Consider the following 11,686-nt stretch of genomic DNA (forward strand, 5'->3'; position numbering starts at 1 on the left):
TGATTTGGATTTCCCTGATGCCGAGCGATATTGAACACTTTTTCATGTGTCTGTTGGCCATTTGGATGTCTTCTTTGGAAAAATGTCTGTTCATGTCTTCTGCCCATTTCTTGATTGGATTCTTTGTTCTTTTGGTGTTGAGTTTGATGAGTTCTTTATAGATTTTGGATACTAGCCCTTTATCTGATATGTCATTTGCAAATATCTTCTCCCATGAAGCCAGATATTTTCTTACTGCTTTTACGTTTGTTGCTGATATCTCAAAATATCACAACCATTCATCACTACTTCAAAATTATGGTAGTTAATAGATTTGCTGCTATATCTTAAAATTTAATGTGTTAATAAGGAAGCACATATCTTACAATATCATGTATTTGTTTTTTAATATTCTGATAATTGCATTTTGATAGAATTGGTTTCCTTTGGATTCTTACATATTCTATTTTTTAAAAACATCTTTATTGAGATATAATTCATGTAACATAAAATTCACCCATTTAAAGTGTACAATTCAATGGCTTTACTGTAGTCACAGAACAATGCAACCATCATTATAATCTAAGCTTAGAACATTTTCTTTCTTTTTTTTTTTTTTAAAGATTTTATTTATTTGACAGACAGAGACACAGCGAGAGAGGGAACACAAGCAGGGGGAGTGGGAGAGGGAGAAGCAGGCTTCCCGCGGAGCAGGGAGCCCGATGCAGGGCTCGATCCCAGGACCCTGGGATCATGACCTGAGCTGAAGGCAGACGCTTAATGACTTAGCCACCCAGGTGCCCAGTTTAAAACATTTTCATCAGCACAAAAAGAAACCCATACTCATTAGCAATCACTTTCCACTCTCCTCCCTTCTAGCCCCCAGCCCTAGACAACCACTAATCTACTTCTGTCTTTATCAATTTGCCTATTCCAGACCTTTCATATAAATGGAATCATACAATATGTGGTCTTTTGTGACTGGCTTCTTTCACTTAATGTAATGTTTTTAAGGTTCATATGAGTTGTACACATATCAGGACTTCATTTCTTTCTACTGTCAAAAAATATTTCATTGCAATGGATATACCATGTTTTGTTTATTCACACTGATGGAGATTTAGATTGTTTCAACTTTTTAGCTATTATGAATAATGATGCTATTAGCATTCATGCACAATTGTTTACATAGATGGATGTTTTAATTTATAATGGGTTTATACCTAGAATTGCTGGGTCATATGGTAATTTCATATTTAGCTTTCTGAAGAATTGCCAGACTGTTTTCCAAAGTGGTTGTACTATTTTTTACCACCAGCAGGGTTTGCCAGTTCTGATTTCTCAATATCCTTTCTATCTCTTGTTATTGTGTATCTTTTTGTTTATAGCAGTCTAGTAGGTATGAAGTAGTATCTCCTTGTGGTTTTGATTTGCATTTCCCTAATGGCTAATAATGCTTCTCATTGTTTCATGTGGTTATTGTGGTGTTTAAATGGGGTGTCTCTTGATCGGAGGGGGGCCCCCAAATGTGGGGCAACAATAGGGTGGAGGCCAGTGGGCAGTGAAAGGACTCACCTGACGCAGAACAAAGGAGACAGAAGTTTATTGAACATACCGCAGGGTAGCTGCGGGCAGAACAGTGGCGGGTAGGACAGCAGAGGAGGGGCCGTCTGCAATAAAGCAGTGGGTGGGGGCTGTTTTTAAAGGGGCAAGTGAGGAGGTATGGCAACATATAGAATTCTCCCTTTTTTGGTGACTGTGCCTGGTTGTTAAGTAGCCCATTGGTTAGTTAGGGCCTATGGATATCTGGAGGTGGGTCGCCTGATGGGCCTTTTCTACATTCCATTGCTGAAGTCCATTTGCCTGAAAGCAGGCTCCACAGTTAGGGGCCATTTGTATTTCTTCTTTGAAGAAATATCTATTGCCCATTCTTTAATTGGATTGTTTGCCCTTAATTATTGAGCTGTAAGAGTTCTTTATATATTCTGGATAGAAGTCCCCTATCATATGTATAATTTGGAAATATCCCATTCTGTGGGTTGCCTTTTCAATGACTTGCTATTATTTGCAGCAGAGAAGTTTTTAATTTTGAAGTAGTACAATTTACCTTTTCTCTTTCTGGTTTGTGCTTTTGATGTCATATCCTAAGAAACCATTGCCTCGGTAATGATTGCACAACTCTGTGAATATACCAGAAACTATTGAATTATGCATTTTAAATGAGTGGATTATATAATATGTGACTTAATCAAAGAGAGATACTTTTAAAAAAAATAGCAAAAAAAAGTAAGAGGTAGACTTAGAAAAATCCAGACCTTGGTCTCACTATTTGGTCATCTCTGTACATAAACCAATAAATCCTCCTTATTATTCAAAAATAAATAAGTGGGGCACCTGCCTGGCTCGGTTGGAAGAGCATTTGACTCTTGATCTCTGGTGTTCTGAGTTCAAGCCCCACAGTGAGTGGAGATTACTTAAAAAAAAAAATTAAAATAAATAAATAGATAAATCAGATTCTAAAATTAGACCACGGTAATGGCTGCACAACTCTGTAAATATACTAAAACTGTATATATTTTATTTTATTTTTTTTAAAGATTTTATTTATTTATTTGACATTGAGAGACACAGCGAGAGAGCGAACACAACCAGGGGGAGTGGGAGAGGGAGAAGCAGGCTTCCTGCGGAGCAGGGAGCGTGATGCGGGGCTCGATCCCAGGACACTGGGATCGTGACCTGAGCCGAAGGCAGACGCTTAACGACTGAGCCACCCAGGTGCCCCTAAAACTGTATATATTTTAAATGGATGAATTTTATGGTGTATATATAGACTATTTTTTGATAAAGCTCTTTTTAAAAAGGCAGAAGAAACCATTCCCTAATCTACAGTTACACTCATGTTTACTCATGTTTTCTTCTAAGAATTTTATCATTTTAGTTCTACATTTAGGTTTTTGATCCATTCTGAGTTAACTTTTGTTTATGGTGTGAGGAAGGAGTCCAACTTCATATACTTCATTTTATGCTCTTTTTAAAAAAAAAAATTTATTTATTTATTTTCGAGGGAGAGAGAGAGAGCATAAGCAGAGGGAGGTGCAGAAAGAGAGGCAGAGGAAGAATCTCAAGCAGACTTCCTGCTGAGGGCGGAGCCTAACGCAGGGCTGGATCTCAGGACCCTGAGATCACTACCCCAGCCGAAATCAAAGAGTTGACGGCTCAACCAACTGAGCCACCCAGGTGCAGCTCATTTTATGCTCTTAAGAACATTATGTTGAAGGGCGCCTGGGTGACTCAGTCGGTTAAGCGTCTGCCTTCAGCTCAGGTCATGATCCCGGGGTCCTGGAATAGAGCCCCATGCCGGGCTCCCCAGCGGGGAGTCTGCTTCTCCCTTTCCCTCTGCCCCTCCCCCTCATGCTCTCTCTCTCTCTCTCTCTCTCTCTCTCTCTCAAATAAATAAAATCTTAAAAAAAAACAAACATTATTTTGAGAGGGAATCCAGAGGCTTCACCAGACTGACAAGGTGCTTCATGGTACAGAAACAATGAGGAATCTTTGCTTTAGAAACTGGACAATACTCTTACTTCTCTGGGCCTCAGTTCCCTCCCCTGGTAAATTCATGGGTGGGATTGAATTGGGAAACCCCTTCCAGTTCTATGGTGCCTTTTATCATGCAGACCTTATAGGTAGAGATCAATGACTCTTTTCTTAAGAAAATACCAGTTGCTTCTAAGTATTTTTTTTAAAGGAAGCCATGCTCTGGCAATCACGAGAGGGCTCAGCCAGGGCTTTATGAAGTGTTTTAAGGGGTAGAGGTGACACAATAGGGGAAGGAAATGTTTTCTACTGAAAAGCAGTCAATTGCCTTCAACAAGTCGCCAACAAACTGGGAAAAGATTTTTTTTCCTCTGGTTTCAGCTGAATGCCAGCTTTTGGAAGGTAAATAGAACAGGCCAGATGAAAGGGTAATAGACACCCCCAAATGAGGGAGGGCATTATTTGTACAAAGTTAGCAGGAGGAAAGATGCCAAGCATGCAACTGAGCCACTGGCACTAAAGTCATCAAAGGGGAAGAAAAATCAGGAAAATACAATCAAATCTTTACTTTTGCACTGACAAAGGTAATTTTACAATTGTTGCTCCATATTATTTACTTTTTTCTTAAATTTTAAACACGGTCTAGAAGGTGTTACATGTTGCTTGGGTCTCTTTCAAAATTAATCAAATAATTATGAAAAAATCATTTGCATTTTCAAAGGCTTTAGCATTAAATTCTATAAGCTATTTGATCATTGTAATTTTTCCTGGAATCTATTTCTCTACAATGGAACTACTGATAATAATAATTACAAAAGGGCAGCAAACCGTCTGCAAAAAGTTCCATTAAATACGGAGTTTAAAAAAGACTATGGGATACTTGCAGAAGGGCTAGCATAATTTTTTGAGGCTTGTAAACTACCCTGATGCATAGGCCATGCTAAATTCTCCATGTTTTTGCAAATTTTGCATGTCATACATTGACATCCTTTTAAATTCACAGTATCTCTTATCAAGGACGGGGAGAAAATCCTTAAGAGGTCCGAAAGTCAGGACTTTCACTTTTCCTCTACCCAGCCCTTTTTCCTCAGGCTTTTTCCCCTCCAAAAAGTACCAACAGTGTGGGGAAGAGGATGAGTGTGGGCAGAAAGGCAGCACCGTCAGGGCTCGAGGGCCTGAGGTCAGCACGGGAGGGACTGTCTGTGAGAGGCTAAGGAAGCTGAACTTCCCGTGAGCCCCCTGAACTGGATGGCAGCCAATCTGTCTCCTTCCTGGGCCCGCCTGGAACTCTCCACGGCTCTGTGTGGCCCCGCATAAAAACAAAAATACACTGTGGAAATAGGGTCTAGTTTCATCTCTTTAGGTGAATAGACTGAGCCAGGTTTCAGCAGGGGGTCAAGGGACAGAGGACAGAGAGGACCAAACTGGTATTTGCTCTGTCAGAAACTTACAGGCTTATTTGGAAAGACTGAAACTAAATAAAGACTTCTTATGAGTTGTGAAATCTGGTCAAAGGGTTTCATGCAAGGATGCCTATACACACACACACACACACACACACACACACACACACACACACACACGTATGTATATACTCTCATGGTGATGGGGAGAAGTAAAGAAAAATGCGATATTTTAATTAGGAAAGAAAGCTATTACGTTTCGTAAATTCAAACATTTCTCATGCCAGCAATTTTCTTTTTATACTGGAATGCAGGAATGATACTCCCGAGTTTTTGCCCCTCTCCTCAAAATGAAAGGGGAAGTAAAATTCTTTTCACGGAAATAAAAAGCACTTTAAGAAAAGAGCATTAAACCCAACATTAGATGACTTATTAGGAAACAATCTTCCTGTTTAATTGGGTTTTTCTTCAGACTTTCTAAAGAAGAAAAACTGACGTCTACCTTGATTTGTTAGTTCCTTTTTTACTTTCATAAATTGTTTTCCCAATTTACTTCCTGGGGGGAGTACTATTTTATCATTCTGTGAAAATCTGATTGTAATCCATCAGGTATCAATTGTTAGTAAGGTAATGTGTGTAAAACTGAGGGTATCTGGGTGGCTCAGTGAGTTAAGCATCTGCCTTTGACCCAGGTCATGATCCCAGGGTCCTGGGATGGAGCCCCACATCGGGCTCTCTGCTCAGCAGGAGCCTGCTTCTGCCTCTGCCTACAGCTCCCCCTGCTTGTGCTCTCTCTCTCTGTCAAATAAATAAATAAAATCTTTAAAAATACATATGTGTAAAACTGAAAAACAAACATTTATGTCCAGAAATGATGGGCCTTTTTGCTCTTTATGCACTGAGGTGCTCTCAGCCTGTATTCTGGAAATGTGCATTGAACCATAAGCGATATCTGATCTCTCCTGAGGATATGATCTTTCCCAAATGCCTGTCTGGTTCACTGTCTTTTTCACGGGAGGAAGAATCCCGAAGAGTGGGTCCAACAGGGAGGAATGTAGCCTGAGGTAGCCTCAGACAACATAGCTGGATGGAGAGGCCCCAGTTTTCACGATCCTATTTGCAAGGAGACAAGGTCATGGCACAGAAGACAACCTTGTGCACTTGTGGGCCAGGCAAACGCAGAGAAATAAGTGGTGAAGCTGAGATCAGGTGAGTGAGGACCTGAATAGAGTGAAGTGGGTGGAGAGGGTCAAGGGTAGTGTTTCAGTTCCGAAGCCGCAAACGGGAAGCAGGGCCAGAGTGCCTCTTTTACGTCAGCTGTTGAGAGAGGTTCTATTGCTTGGAGCAGATACCCAGCACTCCAGGCTAAACACTGAAAATCAACTGGTATACCAGACCTATTTGTATTCACTCTTTTAAATACTTTCTTTTCATCTCAGTGCTGTAATAGTTTTTTATCCTTTCATTCTTCCTTCCATGGGTTCCTGTTTTTAAACTCCATTCTCTACGGTTCTAGGTTCCTTTGCGTTTTTTGGTTTTGTTTTCTTTAAGGGCTTTGTGAACGCTAGCACTTTAGCTTTTTTTTTTTTTTTTTACCCCTTTGTTCATGTAGTCTGACCTGGAAACCAGGACTTTATGTTGGCCTAGATTTTTCAAGTCTCTAATCAACTCTGGGGAAAGTGAACTAGCTTGGCAACGGGCATAATAATAATAATTAAAAATAACAGTGAGCAAAGAACTAAGAAATGAGATTCAAAAATAAGAAGGAAAGGGATAGAGAGTCATAGGCTTTCCTGCAAAAAATATCTATTCTGGCCGACTTAGAAGCACCCTTACAAATCAGTTAATAGCATCTCTCTATGTGGAGAAAAGCAAAACCATTGGGAAATACTGCCTTCAAGTGTAAAGTTTGCTTTGTGTATTACCTTCTGGTGAAATTCCCATATACAAACAAACCTTTGAAAACCCATGATGAAAACAATGGCTGCCACTAGTAAGATTTCCAAGGGTCCTTGTAAAACATAGAGTAGATTTGTTTTGCTGGGACAACTACTTCGGAGAAGCTCTCACTTAAACCCATGCACATTTTATATCTCCCATTTACGTATTCTTGTTTGCGGAACGTTAAGTCTTGTCAACGAGCTATTTAAAAAAAATACTTTTTAAAGTTACCCACACCCTAAACAGCAGAACTGCTGTGTGTATACAAATGCTCTGGAAAGGCACAAGTCAGGTATTGGGTGTAGGCACAGGACAAACCGCATGGTCTGCCTTGGCAGCCCTGTCCTCACCTGCAAGCTGCCCACACACACTCCCTTCCAAACGGTGCTCTTCTGATGCCAATTGGCTAGCTGAGCTACTCTGGGAGGAAGCCTATGGGAGGGGAGGGCGGGGAAGGTGACGTGGATAAATATTTTATAAACTAAACTTTAAGCTTAAAATTTTATTTACTCTTTCGACCAATTCACACTGTAAGTCCCATCTCTTAAAAACCTTGGACACTGAGGAGTTAAAGGGGTATGGAAGGTGTAGCCTGGGGCTGTCATCCAAGGCCAGCTGAAAAGGCAGCAGGAAGGGTTTGGTTCTGGCTAGGCTACAGACAGGCCATCTGGATGCAGGGAAGGCCTAGAATGCCAGAAACAGCTTTTCTTTTTGGTGTTAGGCTTCATTAAGTTCAGCCTGGGGAGAGTCTTTTTGTTTTAAGACTCAAACTGAGTCTTCTTTGAATAGGGATTTGATATTTTGAATTTTATGGCGCAAACACCAACTACATATAATCTTTTGGTAAGGAAAGTCACAAAAAGCAATGTACACGAGTAAGCATATTTTTATGAGGTTGTAGGCCAGACTCCTAGATTTATAAATACACAGAAATTATGTGTAGGTCTTTAAATAATTTTGATAGGAATAGATAAATCTGAATAAGTTGTCCAGAAAAAAAAATTTGGTTTTTTATATTGTACCAGGGTGTGTCTCTGATAAAGAATTATTTTATTGTTTTTCCTATAGTTCACCTGAAAAAAGCAGCTTTCTCTTCTACCACACTGGAATTACTTTTAGGTTTTTAAAATTATTTTCCTTCTCCATTTTTGTTTTATATTTAATTATATTACATTTGGTATAAAGTTGGCGTGGGCCAGTTATAAGTCCTTTCACAGGAAATTTTCTTTAGTAAAATTGAAAAAAGAAAAAATGCTGCAGGGAAATTATAGCAACTTCCTACTCTATATCACTCACGAACATACACTCTTTTTGGAAACCACCCTCTTTAAAAGATATGATCTATTCTTCCCTAGCTATAGCAGTCTGCTTTAGATTTGTATGTGTTATTCTTAACAATTAAAGGAAAAGGTGAATGTAAATTCACTTGGACAAAACAAAACAGGAAAGAGAATATTATCCTTAAGAGAATTCTTACCTTAAGGAAGAGAAAATGCACGTATCTTTCTGGGTGGGGAAGGGAGGAGGGGGGCAGACTTTTTTCCTCTCCAACGCATTAATTGCCACCTAGCAGCAGAGAAGGGAATTACGCACTGTGGACTTCAATTCAATTGGTTTTAAAGGGCACGTTACTTTTCTTTTTTAAGATTTTTTTTTTTAAAGTAATCTGTACACCCAACATGGAACTTGAACCCACAACCCCAAGATCAAGAGTTGCCTACTCCACCAACTAAGCCAGCCAGGCGCCCCTAAAGGGCATGTTACCTTTTTTTTTTTTTTTTTTTTTAAGATTTTATTTATTTATTTGTAAGAGAGAAAGAGAGGGGCGCCTGGGTGGCTCAGTCCTTAAGCGTCTGCCTTGGGCTCAGGTCATGATCCCAGGGTCCTGGGATCGAGCCCCGCATCGGGCTCCCTGCTCCGCAGGAAGCCTGCTTCTCCCTCTCCCACTCCCCCTGCTTGTGTTCCCTCTCTAGCTGTCTCTCTCTCTCTGTCAAATAAATAAATAAAATCTTTAAAAAAAAAAAAAAGAGAAAGAGAGAGCATGAACGAGAGAGAGAGAGACAGAGATAGAGACAGAGAGAGAAAGAGAGAGTGTGCACAAGCAGGGGGAGGGTCAGAGGGAGAAGCAGACTCCCCGCTGAGCAGGGAGCCTGACTCCAGGCTCCATCCCATGACCCTGGAATCATGACCCCAGCCCAAAGCAGACACTTAACGAACTGAGCCACCCAGGTGAAGGGCACGTTACTTTTATCATGACCAATATTTAAAGAATTATTAGCCTACTGGTAGATTAGGGATTGAATTTTTTTCTCTTTTGTCATGAGGAAAGAAAAAAATACGAATAATGAAAAATTTTGGCTTATTGATAAGAATGCTCTTTCCACCTTAAAATGTCTTGGGTTTTTGTCTGTTTGTTTCTCAATGGTTACCCTTGCCACGTCAGCAATAGGCCAAAGGAAAAGAAATGCTGAAGTCACTCTAACACTAAAAAATGCTGGCTTTGGCTTATTAAAGGAAGAAATGTCTGTTTTTAATACAGAAAGTGGTTTCCCAAATAATCTTGGGGTGGATTTCTATTAAAAAAAGATCAGAATGGATTTTATTTCACTAGGATGATAAGAGGTTGTTTATTTTGAAAATCAGAAGACATCTTCCTATAAAGGATGAAATAATTTCTAGACCAAATGATTATTCAAATCTGTTGAAGAAGGACATCCTTATTTTAAACTTTACCAACCACATGTTTACTTTCATAGCAGTCAGCCATACTGAATGCCAAAGCTTTAAAGGAGAGTCTCTATCATTGTGTTTCACAGATCTTGGCAGCTAAATAAAAATAACTTCTTTCTTCAAAGAAGACCTACAGATGCCCAACAGACACATGAAAAATGTTCAATATCACTCATCATCAGGGAAGTGCAAATTAAAACCACAATAAGCTATCACCTCACACCTGTCAGAATTGCTAAAATCAAAAACACAAGAAACAACAAGTGTTGGCGAGGATGCAGAGAAAAAGGAACCCTCCTACACCGTTAGGGGGAATGCAAACTGGTACAGCCACTGTGGAAGACAGTATGGAGGTTCCTCAAAACATTAAACACAGAGCTACCCTACAATCTAGTAATCGGACTACTGGGTATTTACACAAAAAATACAAAAACACTAATTCAAAGGGATACATGCACCCCTACGTTTATTGCAGCATTATTTACCATAGTCAAACTATGGAAACTGCCTAAGTGTCCACTGACTGATGAATGGATAAAGAAGATGTGGTGTTATTGTGGTATATATATATAATGGAATACTACTCAGCCATCAAGAAGAATGAAATCTTGCCATCTGCAACGACATGGAGGAACTAGAGAGTATAATACTAAGCAAAATTAGTCAGTGAAAGACAAATACAATATGATTTCACTCACGTGTGGGATTTAAAAAACAAAACAAATGAGCAAAGAAAAAAAAAGAAATAGACTTTTTTTTTTAAAAACTAAGCTTTATGCCCGACATGATGCTTGAATTCACAATCCTGAGACCAAGAGTTGCATGCTCTACCAACTGAGCCAGCCAACCAAGAAATAGACTCTTAAGTATAGAGAACAAACTGATGGTTACCAGAGGGGAGGTGGGTAGGGAGATGGGTGAATTAGGTGATGGGGATTAAGGAGTATATTCCTCATGATGAAAAATAAGTTACACTTTTAGCCAGGAACCGTTTTTTTCAACTTCTTAGCTTTTGAAGTCCTCCTAAATATTTAATTTTGCTTGAATCTCCTTTGAAAATGTTTATTTATTTTTTTAAACTGTTCTTTTTTTTAAAAAATTTATTTATTTGAGAGAAAGAACGCGTGAGAGAGCATGAGCGGGGGGGTGGGGGTGGATCAGAGGGAGAAGGAGAAGCAGATTCCCCACTGAGCAGGGAGCCTGATGTGGGGCTTGATCCCAGGACCCTGAGATCATGACCTGAGCCGAAGGCTGACCTGACTGAGCCACGGAGATGCCCCATTATTTTATTTATTTACGTAAGATACTCTATATGGGGGAGGCAGTCACTCACTGGACACTTCAGTTTGCCACTTTTTACCTAGCTAAATAATAGGTATTGCTACTGTATCAATTCTATGAGTATATTACCACCAAGGCAACCAACAACATTTTGGATGACAAATGCTGGTTTTAAAATAATCATAGAAGCTAATATTTTATTGAGTATTTACCATGTGCCAGACTGTGTTAAGCACTTTAAATGAAAAATTCACTTAGTCATCACAATAATCATAAAAGATACTAGCCAATATTATCTCTATTTTATTTTATTTTTTTTAAGATTTTATTTATTTATTTGACAGAGACAGACACAGCAAGAGAGGGAACACAAGTAGGGGGAGTGGGAGAGGGAGAAGCAGACTCCCCACCAAGCAGGGAGCCTGATGCAGGGCTCGATCCCAGGACCCTGGGATCGTGACCTGAGCCGAAGGCAGACACTTAACCGACTAAGCCAGCCAGGTGCCCCTTAAAGATTTTATTTTCAAGTAATCTCTATACCCAGTGTGGGGCTCGAACTCACAACCCCAAGATCAAGAGTCACGTGCTCTACCGAGTGAGCCAGCCAGGAGCCCTGGTAACTCCCAGTTTTACATCTGCAGCCTCCATCTCGCCACTGAACTCCAACTCACATGCCAACAAACTATGCCTTAACTCCACTAGGAAGTCCAACAGACATCCCAAAGTTGAAATATACAAAATTGCATCATCATCTCCCCTGCCCCAAACCTGCTCCTCCTCTCTCTCCTTCCTTGCAATTCCTTCTGCTCAGGCCAATC

General features: G+C 39.9%; 1 long non-coding RNA gene across 3 annotated transcripts in view; it reads right to left on the minus strand.

Moving 5' to 3' along the window:
* LOC118552713 (uncharacterized) overlaps positions 1-11,686 on the minus strand; it is a 56,169-nt gene that overhangs the window by 35,048 nt on the left and 9,435 nt on the right. For 2 of the 3 annotated variants that reach the window (XR_013442410.1, XR_013442409.1), the window contains exon 3: positions 8,335-8,423. The exons of the other annotated variant lie outside the window; for it this stretch is intronic. This is a non-coding gene — a long non-coding RNA (uncharacterized LOC118552713). The remainder of the gene's footprint in view (positions 1-8,334; positions 8,424-11,686) is intronic. 3 annotated transcript variants of the gene reach the window in all.

The sequence above is a fragment of the Halichoerus grypus genome, chromosome 11 (assembly GCF_964656455.1).
Source record: "Halichoerus grypus chromosome 11, mHalGry1.hap1.1, whole genome shotgun sequence".
NCBI lineage: Eukaryota > Metazoa > Chordata > Mammalia > Carnivora > Phocidae > Halichoerus > Halichoerus grypus.